This window comes from Gallus gallus, chromosome 20 (genome assembly GCF_016699485.2).
Source record: "Gallus gallus isolate bGalGal1 chromosome 20, bGalGal1.mat.broiler.GRCg7b, whole genome shotgun sequence".
NCBI classification, from domain to species: Eukaryota; Metazoa; Chordata; class Aves; order Galliformes; family Phasianidae; genus Gallus; species Gallus gallus.
Window position 1 is genome coordinate 8761401 of NC_052551.1, and position 11844 is coordinate 8773244.

The 11844-nt window shown below is 40.7% G+C and overlaps 1 protein-coding gene across 1 annotated transcript in view; it reads right to left on the reverse strand.

Moving 5' to 3' along the window:
- Positions 1 to 8884, reverse strand: part of DIDO1 (death inducer-obliterator 1) — a 47343-nt gene extending 38459 nt beyond the window's left edge. Inside the window, exon 1 of the mRNA NM_001012832.3 lies at positions 8789 to 8884. The gene's annotated coding sequence lies outside the window, so the exon portion shown is untranslated. The remainder of the gene's footprint in view (positions 1 to 8788) is intronic.
- Positions 8885 to 11844: the final 2960 nt, after the last annotated feature.

Here is an 11844-nt window from a genome sequence, read left to right on the forward strand (position 1 = left end):
GTGACAGGAGTTGTTCATAATCACACTATGTACATTAAAAAATAAACAAAAAAGGAAAGTCTATAATCTCCTCTTTCTTTTCTGTAAATGCGCTGTCATTCTCATATTCAGACAACACCTCAAAAGCATACTACTGCTTACTGCCATTTTTGTAACCAAACAGTTCACAAATGTCACACAAAAAAAGGAAGAGGTCAGCTACAACAAGTTACCTATGGATGAGAGAAGGTAACTGCAGGACAGGCAACATGAAGATACCTCTAATTGCAGAAGGCTAATTTAATGAAGCTCTTCTAGATGCCTCAATACAACTATCATCTTAACCCTGAAAATGACAGAACAAACTTCTCAAAGAACAGCTACATCTTTTTTGTGTTTCTGTTTTTTAGACAAAGATTCATTTAACAAATTGCTTTAATTATCTCCAATTCACTGGCCCTAAAGAGGTAATAAGCATTCAATGTGTCCACAGACTGCATAAAAACCCTGTCTTTTTCAGAACTTATTTTAAGTGCATGATGCATTTTCTGTCTCAGTTAACTGGGAAGACCCCATTTGAAAAAGATACTGAAAGCCAACTTAGTAACATTACTTTTAACACGAATTAAGAGCAACCAAGAGAGTTTCTCCTTCATCTGAGAGCTTGGGTACAAACAAAATGCAAAGGCAAAAGTCAGGGTAAATTCTCCAATTTCAGCTTACCAGCTATCTACCTCCTGAGGAATTTATCTATTAAGAATAATGTTCTTCATCTTCTCATTAGAGCTGGTCCCTATAATTAGCAAAATATCCTGTACCGTATTGCATGTTCTTAGATTAGAGCTACTCTTCTGTGCTCAGATAATGTGCTGTAATCTGTACAAGTTCCTGAACCTACAAATTTACAGGCTATCCAAATACCCTGAATAAGTGTTTTAGTCCAAACAATGACATCCAGCTGACATCCAGATGAGTTCTCATCTCTTTATGTGCCTTTAAATTTCCATACAAAAATGTATTTGATTTTGAGATGTCTCACATATAACATACCCCCACATAAACACAGCAAGCAAGGTTAACTGCATGCTCAGACACACTACAGACTTTAGCACCTGCAGGACTTGATTCATTTAGCCCTGTTACTTAAAAATGGGTGCTTACTTCTGCTCTAACAGGAAGACAAAGGCTTTGGCTGCTTTGCTAAGTCCACTAAAGCATCAGTTCATGCTTCAGATACATTATCAATACTCAATGTTAGGACCAAAGACAGGTCCAAGATCTCCAATAATCGCAAGGATCAATGTAAGGTTCAGCAACTTCCCAAAAGCTAGAGTTAATAGAATACAGAAAGGTACTTGCATCCACAAAGAAATTTGAAGTGCAAGAAAAGGCTTACTTTTATTAAGAGCTATTAAAAGCAAGTACCATTAATCAATGACCAATTTCAACTCCATATCCAGGCAAAAAAGCCTGGGCCATGATTTAAGATATTAGCTTCAACTAGAAGAATTCAAAAATTCTTAAGTGAATATGTTAATTATCACATCATATCATGTGATTGTCTGAGAAGTCAAATAAGGACATCATTTCTGATGCAAGTAAAACAACTTCTGGCATAGTTTAGTTGATGTCACTCCCAGCTGGAAGCCTTATTCCGCTGAAAATTACTTTTTATCCCCAACTTGTCGAAGATCACATCTGGGAAACTTGTACTCTTTCTACTTCACATTAGCGAAATTAATCATTTGCATCAACAATCATCACAAAAGCAGCTCAGAAGAAGTCAGTAGGGCAAAACCCATCATGCACATAGATCAGAAGTTTTATCCACAAAGTAGAGAAGAGGTAAATTTCACTGATCCCTAAGAACAGCAGGAAATAGGTTCAGCACTAGCAATGGAAAAAGCTGCATACACACACGGCTGCAGTGCAGTTCCCTCCACCTGCTCCCTCAGGAAAGATGCAAGAGCAGACTACTTATCTGAGAAGCAACAGATACCAACTGTAAATGTGACGTGTTCCACCACTTTTCTGAGGACTCACTCAGTCCAAACCTACCTCAAGGCTGACAGTCCCTGACATTTGCTGGCGTATGTCAGTACGTACAGATCTGACAAAATGGATACACCTATGCTAAGAAAGTTTTGATTGTACAGTGTACCATCTTTTCTCCTATACGTTCAACTAGAATATAGTCTACTTTCATATAGAATGTACCCACTGGTTACTAATTCTGATACCTTCCTTCTGAAAGGAGGAAATTACCTTTCCAAGAGTTGAAGTGGGAACACTGAAACAGAAGATATGCAGTAAAGAAAGGCAAGCAGAAAGGTAGCAACCATGATTAGCTCCAGATGTGGGGAAACTGATTTGAGTTATATTTCCCAACTCCGCTCCCTGAATGATTTACTATCTCACTATTTGACTGCTACAGATACACTGTGGCTCAAGGTCAGAAGCCCAGACATTCCTAGTAAATACATTTTATACCACTAAAAACTCCACATTTGAAAGTGGTTAAACACAATTTGCTTCAGAGTTCTTTGCTGCTTATTATAAGACTATAAAAAGCAATCAAAAATAACGTTGCAAAAATCTACTGCAGTACTAACAGCTTAGAAGTGGAAATTAACTCCTTCCTATTCCAGAGCCAATACATTATTTCCCGTTAAAAAAAATTAACATTAGCACACCTTGTAATTTCAACAATGCATATTCAGTAATATCTAACTCTATAATACAGCCATATTCTTTATAAATACCCCCACAGTAATAAAATGAAGAATCAACCCTTCTTAAAGAAGAAATTTAAGCTGCGTGAAGCTGTAATATATCTAGGCAAATATGAACTCTGCTCACAACAGCACAAAGCATCAAGATCTACTTTCAAGGTAGCATTTACTATCACAGAAGTATTCCAATCCTGCATACAAGATATGATATTTGTCAGAGATGGCAGCAATAACATCTGCAAGTCTCATACTACATCCTTCCACTTGGAGCTCCTGTGCTTCTGCCTCACCTGCCTACCCACCTTTACAAAGACAGGCAACAATACTCACAAAGCCCAGCTGCAGTAACTGAAAAGTGTTGCGTAGCACCCTGTCTAAATCCCTAACAAAAGCAATGGAAGATAACAAACATGACTAATGTGAGATCATGCTGACCCAAGACAGAAACTGATGTACTGCAGGATAGAGGAGAACTTGTACCCTTGGAAGATCAGTTTCACCTCTTAAGAAAGGTATCAAAAAAACAGAACAAAATCCACTAGCAAACGAAACCAATTTGGCAGCTAATTTAAAGAAATTAAGAAAACAGGTTTACTACAAGAAACCACCTTCACATGGTGTTTGCTCTTGTAATAAAGAACCTTTCCAAATTAAAACTGCTTCAGTCACTCATTGTTTTAAGTCCCTCTACAGTGTGTCTACACCATCATCCCATCCCTCCCATGATTTGTGTCAGGTTACTCACTTACCTTACATGAGCCTAAGAAAGCCACTGCCACAAACAGGACTGCAGTCCTGCACACAGTCAGTGAATGTGGCATCTCTGGAGGCATTGAATTTAATGCATAAGCACGAAATCATATTATCACAGACACACAGTGGACTCCAGTCAACAGTAAGACTGCAAAAAGACAGTGAGCAGTTGCAGAGTATAACACAGCTACCCAACTAAAACAAGTGGTTTATGCAGCTCCCTGGCTTATGCAACACAAAATACAGAGACTTAAGTTTATTTGGATGTCTCAGGCTTTAAAATAATTTTCCCATGAAAAACATTGGAAATATCCTTCTATTGGACAACACTCAAAAAAAAAACAAAAAGAAAGGATGAACCAGTCTAATGTAGCAGAATCAGCACAGCACAGAGTATCACAAGTTTATTTTCTTCTGAACAAGTAGCAGAAATACTCTTTTTTTTGAATCAAAGTGATTTTCTCTCAGCTAAATTCAGTTGAACAACCACTTCTCACAGAAGCCTTCAAGGCATTTTAGCAACAAGTCCTCCAGAGTCCTGGGAAACATTACAGTTTTACTTAACAGAACTATGAACATATCTATATTATCTGTCTTCGCTGTTACAATTGCACACGCCAGAAACATTAAGGGGTACAGTTCCTAATCAACAAAGCAGCGGTGTACGTTCCTCACAAAGAGGTAATAGCACCATTAAAATTGTACTTTCACCTGTATGTTGTTTTTACAGGGTGGGGTGGCAGGTATGCACCATTTCATTGCAATACAGTTTCAATGGTGCAGCTGCACACTGAATTTGAAAGCTCTACCAACACATCAGTACAGGCCCTTCTATGTAAAGAAGGGGTTTATCTCATGAAGAAGCCAGACTGAAAGTTCACACATTCTCTGAATGAATAAAGCTACATAAGCAGAGTCCAATGTACCTCTGTACATGAGACCTTCTGCCAGCATAACTGTTAATAGCTGGGAAAAAAAACCGTAACCAACAATGGTCCTGACAGAACTGTATTAAAAGCCAAACCTCAACTTAAGGCACTATGACACACTATGCACATCTTCCAAAGTGTAGGTCCGTATCTATCAACTGTTTATTGATGTGATTAAGCATTTCCAATTTAAGGATATGGGAATTTTAATTTTAAGAAAAAAATATTATAGAGATGTGATCGGTATTTTCTACCCCAGAGCTTCACACGAGGCAGAGACTTTAACGGCTTACTATCGAACTAACTTTCTTAGTACACCTGTAACACCATCAAAAGCTTTTCTTCACTTTCTTCTGTGCAAGCTAATCCCAGACCTACTCTAAACAAAAAGAGTTTACCCAAAGCAACAAAAATAAATGTGAAGTTTTTGATCAGGTTTACCTCTCTTCTCAAGGTCTGAACAGTACAAGCAAAAATGACATGGCAAATAGAATGTTAAGAACCACTGTAAGCACAATCCCAAACAGCACAGTTCTGCTCTTTTTTCCCTTTTATATAAAAAGGGGGGGGGGGGGGGAAGGCACCTTCCTGTGGTCATAAAGCTTGTATTCCAGAGCAAAAAAAAACCCAAAAACTCCTTATGGCTTCAAAACCACGAAGCCAATTTTGTAAGCCACAGTCCTATGTTTAGCAAACAGAGATACCAACTACAAACTTAGATTGTCATTGGTTATTACTCACTATACAGTAATCTTTACCATTCCTTTTTCACCACTTTGAATGAAAGTATTTTACAAATACATACAACTTTTTTTTTAAATATTTAACTTCTGCTACAAAACCTGACCTCTTCAGCACCACTGAAAACGTATTTTCAGCAACTGCAAAGGAAACAAAGAGCTTTGGGAAACTGATTCACACCATCTGATATTCCTCCACTGAAGTACCAATGAGATCAGTTCTTTATTGTGACTTACAAATACTGGGTTGTTAAGTGAACAGGAACAGTTTAATTCTTCAAGATCCCATTGCTTCTTTATTTTTAAACATACAACGATATAGCAAGTATAGAATTGTCAAGTTTCAGCTTGAATACTTACACTGTACTTAAAACTCCCTCTTCTCCTTCAGTAGTTTTATACTAATTAGTAAAGCTGTGCAGGCTTTTTGTCAAATTGGCACTATTACAATACACAAACTAGCTATACTTCCTAAAACATATATATTAGTTTTACACGAATCTATCTGTATCCTCTGGCATGTCTAATCACGGTTGTCAGCAGAACTAAGTGTACAGAAATAGACTCAGAGCAACTGCAGGATTACAATTTCTGATCCTATCAGCCCAGCTGCTGAAGAAAAATGCTTTGCTTTTACACCTTTTTCCCTTTCTAATATGAAGTAGAAAGTGAGCTAAAATACATATGAAACCAGTGATCAATTTCATTCTCACACCATCAAAAAGCTGTCATTATATGACATAAAAAACATGAGATCTTCCTTCAGAATACAGTCAAGTACAGTAATTACAGTACACTGATTATGTTACTGCACAGTCAACAGTTCAAATACCAATTTCAATTAGGATTTACCACAAGAACACACTTAATACACATTTATTTTTGTGTCTTCCCTAGTGGGAATTTTAAGATACTTGTTAACCTCCAAGTCTAACAATGCTCTTAAGAGTAACTCTACTAAAACTCATTATTCTATTAACTTATCTCTGAAGTTGTATTTTATAAAAACATGACAGTAAATACAACCTTTAAGGCAATACCTTCAGAGTGTACTTGACAGATCTAAAATGGTCCTAAGGAGGACGACTGAGAGCAATTTCTGCATAAACTGGGTACAATTTACTTGCATTTCTCCTGCCACTGTCCTACTCGTTGAAGCACCATAGATGTTAGGCAGAAAAAGCTCAGAGTGTAAAACTAACCCAGACAGACATTACCACTTCTGTCAACAAGAAACCACCTCATCTTACTCTTTGCTTAGTACAGTCCTGTCTCTTTCCATTTCTATCAGTTACATTTCATAATCTTCCAGCCTAATCCTTATAATCCTTCCCCTTCCTCTCTCCACTTAAGATTTCTGGTTGAAGTTTCAGGTTCTACAGAACTAAAAGCATGCAGTTAAAACCCTACAGACAGAGTCTTAAACTGCAATTAAATAATATAATCTACTCCCAGAAAAATCTTGAAACAGAATTAAGTAGAGCCAACATCATACACTGGGAAACATGCTCAATTTTGTTTGCTATTTTGTGCTCTTAAGCTCTATTAGCACTGCTTTTCTAAGTTTGAGGTTTTTGTTCATATTTTCCTGTTGGTTTTGTTTTGTTTCTTTATATTCAAAGAACAATACAGCATGAAAAGTATTATATGAACTGTATGTATGAGCTTACAATTTTTTTTTAATCAATAAATACTTCATAGTGTACATAAATTTGCAGCAGGAAAACAATGTTCATCTGCACGCCAACAGAAGTTAAAATACTCCTTATGAAACAAGCCAAAACATTTGGGGAAAAAATACTGAAACTCTGGTCTTGAATTCAACTGTGATCTGACTTGCAAGTCACTGGAGTTGTACAAATCAAAGCAGGCTGAAGTCTAACACGAGTCATTACTCTTCCACCAAAGTTTTGTGCAATGTTTCTGGAACCATTAAGGAAAACATTTTAAGGCCTAACTCCCAATAGCTATCTTGAGCATACTTCTATATTTACTCCTATAGGAAGCTTGAAATGTCAAAGAACAGTAACAATTAAGCACAATTAAATTAAGCACATATTAAGGCAGAGCACAACCCAAAATCTCTATTACAATTAACACAGTAAATACTACACTTAAACAGTAACTAACTACATATTGACATTTTTCATTGACCAGAAATCCAACTGCTTAAATGGCTAGTAAATTTCATCTATAAATGTATCAACAAGACATAGTTGAAGCTCTACTTCTTGACATTACCACTTCAAAAGAAGCTCTTATATAAATAGTTTTAAGTGGAAAAGTTTTTATAAAATTAAGACAGTTGAATATCAACTGTCAAAGAATATACTTAAGGAAGGCTGTGATGATTAAGCACTGAAAAGAAGTACTTTTGCAGTCTCAAAAAGATTATCTAGAGTCTAAAATATTAATGATTTTTAAAAGGATCTTAAGAATGCTACACACAGCCTTGCACATTAAATAAAAGGAGTCATCATTTTTTCCCTTCCTGAAGTTCCCCCCCCCCAAAAAAAAGAAAACCAGTGCAACAAAACAAGAACATTACACTGTTTTTAAGTATTGTATATATAGAAGAGTGTAACCCATATACAATTTTCAGTTTATTAAAAAGACAGAAGTGTTCTTTCCAAGTTAAATGGCAAGCTAAGATGATAGGATCTTATTCACCCACTACTAAAATGGAGCTATTGCTTGGATAACTGTATGAAACAGTATTTGGTCACACTCAAAGCACAGCTTTGTGCAAGGCACGTAAGCAGCTCTAAAACATTGTTACCTCCAAGGGACAGTATTGAAGTACATTAATGGGGAGGGAGGAAGATAAATAGTACCAGACTAGCATAAATATTCAATACATTACTGGCATTAACTATCTAACGAGGCAACCCCTTCTCCTTCCTCTACAAGACACCAGCGTATGCTCAAATTCTACTTTTCTTGGTGAACTCACCACTGAGGAGCCGTCTCCATCACCCAGCGCAAACACCCGTAACCTCGTGCCGGGACCCACCCCCGAGCCCCGGCCGCGGATGCGCTCAGGCGGCGTGCCGAGGAGCAGCGCTCCGCCCGCACCCCGCCGCCTAACGGGCCCGCGGCGGAGAAACCCTCGTCCGGTAGCGGGATGCGTTGAACGGGACCGAAAAGGCGGTTATGTCGGTTGTAGCGTCACAGAGAAGCTCGCCGCCGTCAGCTTGAACCGTGACGTCGATCGGCTCAGCGCACGCCCGTCCTCTCCTTCTCTCTCCCCCAAGATGGAGGAGCCCGCCTTCCTGCCCGCTCCGCCCGCAGAGGCCGTCCTCTCCGCCGCGGCCCAACCACGTTAGGAGCTTACGGGGCGGCGGCTCGGGGCTTCCTCCGGGGCCCCCGCAATGTGTCGCCGACCTCCTCTGGAAGCGGGCCAGGCCTCCGATGTGCCCTCGCCCCGCAGCCGCACCGACGGTCCCCTGGAAACAGGCCGCGCCGCGCCGCCCCCCCGGCCCTCCCCGCAGCCCTGCGGCCGCCCCGGCCCGCACCGCCCGCCTCCATTTTCTCGTCGAGCCCCGAGGCCTGAGGTGGCGGCCGTCCCTTTTCCGCCACCCCTCCGCCGCAGCGGCGGCCCGGCTCCCGCTCTCCTCCTCTCCCCGGTGCTTCTCCCCCTGCCTTCCTCACTCACCGTGGGGAGTGGGTGCGGGATCTCGCCGCCGCCACCGAAGGTCTCAGCCGCGCCGCGCCGCCATTTCCTTCTCGCAACGGCTCCAGAGCGCTGGGCGGGGCCGCTCCTCCCCCGCTACCATAGAGACGGATATGGCGGCCAACCGCTGCCTAGAACGGCCACCGCGCCTCGCTTTGCGCACGGCTCCCGGAGGACTTCGGCCGATACAAGCTCCGCCCCCCGGCCCAGCAGCGCGCGCTCCCTCACAGCTGGGCGTTGGGCGGGAAACCCGCGGCCCCTGAGTGCCTCCCCTCAGCCCTGGGGCGGGGAGCAGAGTTGTTCCCGCACAGCTTCGCGTCCGAGCGCTAAACAGAACTGAACTGTACCGAGTCCTAAATACTGTTTTGCTCACAGCGACTTGTCTTGCAGGGTCAGCTTGTCAGCTCTATGACAGGATCAACGTGGCAGAGGAGTTTGCCTACTGCTTGCAGCCCCAACTGCTCCATCAGCTATGCTCCCCACCTCTGCTTATTCCATTTTTTACCTTAATTCCATCTGATTGAGAACAATTAAGTAGCAGCTGCTGCATGAATGCCTACCTATGGAGCCAGGTGCTGTGGAAGGACTCCCTGCATTAGCTGACTCCCTGCACAGACACTGCTCAGTAAACACCCTTTTACACCAGTAAACACCCTTTCAAAATGTCTAGGCTCCTAAAAACACTCTAGGAGCCAAACTGCCGCAAGCACAGAGCAATTACATTTTATAGAAACCTACATTCGAGAGCACAGTATGAGACTCCTGGGAGTAAAAGCTAAGGATGATGTTGTTAAAGTTACTATTAGCTTTCTTTTTCCTAACATAGGCAACCTCTCCTCTCCACCTGTAAAACAGAACTGTGTTAATACTTACTCCACAGAGGAACACCGAGATGTGAGAAACAGATTCCTGTACAAAAAAGTACAAGGCTATTATTAAGGGCAAACAGTAGTTTTTGTTCTGCAACTACAGAGCTACAATAAAACAAGGCAGGTGGAAGGGAAATAAATACCTTCTGATTCAGTAGATCAAGATCCTCTGTGATTTATGGCTGGAAAAAGCTAACAATATCATTAATGACCAACTCTAGCATCCAGTGAGTGCTCATAACAAGTGCTCTATACTAAGGGAAAGGGAATGTGCAAAACAGGGAGGTGCACACCAGTAGTGAACAGCAGTGAACACCCAGCAGTGAAATAAGTATTAATCTCTTACACATATTTGGTAAGAGGCTTGTATCATCTTAATGTAATAATTACAGTGTAAGTCTGCATGCCCAGTGAATACCAACAAAAGCACATAATGCTTTCATCCCACAAAACCCCTACATCTTAGTGTTAAAGACTGCCTTCTCACCAAGTCCATTATCTATCCTTGCTGACTAAACACCTGTGTCACCTTCACTCGACCAGTACATTCAGCACCTCAGCTTTTTCTCTGCTTCATTCAATTCCTTTCCCTTCCCTAATGTTTTCCTGTTTTAAAGCCTGATTTCCCCTAATTTAGGGAATTTACTCCTGGGGGTTTATGTCTCCTCACGTAATGTAATTGTAGTTTCTAACTGAAAGGTAATTATAGTTTGAGCTGAAAGAAAAACCAAAAATCTGCTGGGAAATCCTAGCAGAAAGATTAATGCATATCAGTCAGCTTCCAAAACAGTTTAATAAGCACCTTATGCATCTATCCTTAAGTACCGGAAAAGCTTATGCTAGGATATCTACCAAGCCCTCAGCACTACTGGAAAAAAAGCTTTTTCCATTGCTTTCCCAGATCTTGTCTACAATTAGGCAGTCATTGCACTGAGACCTTCTGCAGCTAATACATCTGTGCTTGACTATCCCTGGGGTTTCTCTAACTATATATTTTTTTTATTTGTTAAGAACAAGAAAGCAACAACAGGTAAAACAACAGGTAAAAAACTAGAGACAGAGTTAGCCCAGTAAAAGAGTAGGGATGAAAGCTAATGAGCAAGTTCTCATCCCTACTCCACCGCTTTTTAACAGAAATATTGATCACTTCAAGTCAGAAGAGACTAATTTATGTTGGCTGTGCTCCAGCTTTACCTTTTCTTTGGCGTGCAGAAAAAAGCCTGTGTCCTCGGAGTCCTGCACATCAGCCAGTACAGATACTCCAGGAGCAGAGAAATACTTTACCAAGGGTTATTCATACTTGCGAAGCTTAACAAAGAAGAGCTGTGCAAATTACAATTTAGGTTGTTACAAAGCCTCTTCTCTCAAACAAAAGGTCAGCCTCTAACCAGTTTGACATTACCATCAAAGTGCTGGGGGAAGCATAGGTAAGGAAAAAAAAAACCATAGCAAATCACAATATCCTGCAAATAGGCTACAAATTTCTATTTGTTAACATTGAGGTCATACAAGAAGGCCTACTCCTGAAAATACCTGGGGAAAAAAGAAAGCCAGCAGTATTTTCTCTAACAAGCAAGGCTACAAAACAGGAATTGTTACTGGCTCTTTTTTTTTTTTTTTTTTTTTTTGCATTTCTTCAGCTTAGGAACAACAAAGGAACAAATGGAAACTTCTGTTGCAGTTAGCTGAATATCCCAGTCTGTGAAAAAGCCAGCTGCCACCGCTGCACAATCAAGCGTGCTGCCAAATAGCAGCTCACACATTTTTCGGTTTACTTACTCAGTATATTATTCTACTTTTTAAAAAGCAATTACAAGCTAATCTTTGCTCTTCACCTGTAGACAGCAGTTAGGGTATGAGTTGCTCTCACGTGTCTCCTCTTTGCCCAGGGTGCACTTCCCTCAATAGAGAGCTCAGGAAACCCTCCTAGAGAGGGGTGCTCTCCTACTCCCTCTGTCTTTATGGAAGTCTCCCGAGAAACTCCACGCTGTGGGGGAGGAGCTGACAAGAATTAAGGACAAGAATCTAAAGGAAAGATTAACAAGCCTGGAGATTCAGATGTATAAGAAATAGAAATTGAACTTTTTGTCTTTCCCTAAGTACCAAATTTGTTGAGAGGGTTGGGCATTCTTTTGATTTGTTTTTGTGTCTGACTGATTGCTTTGATTT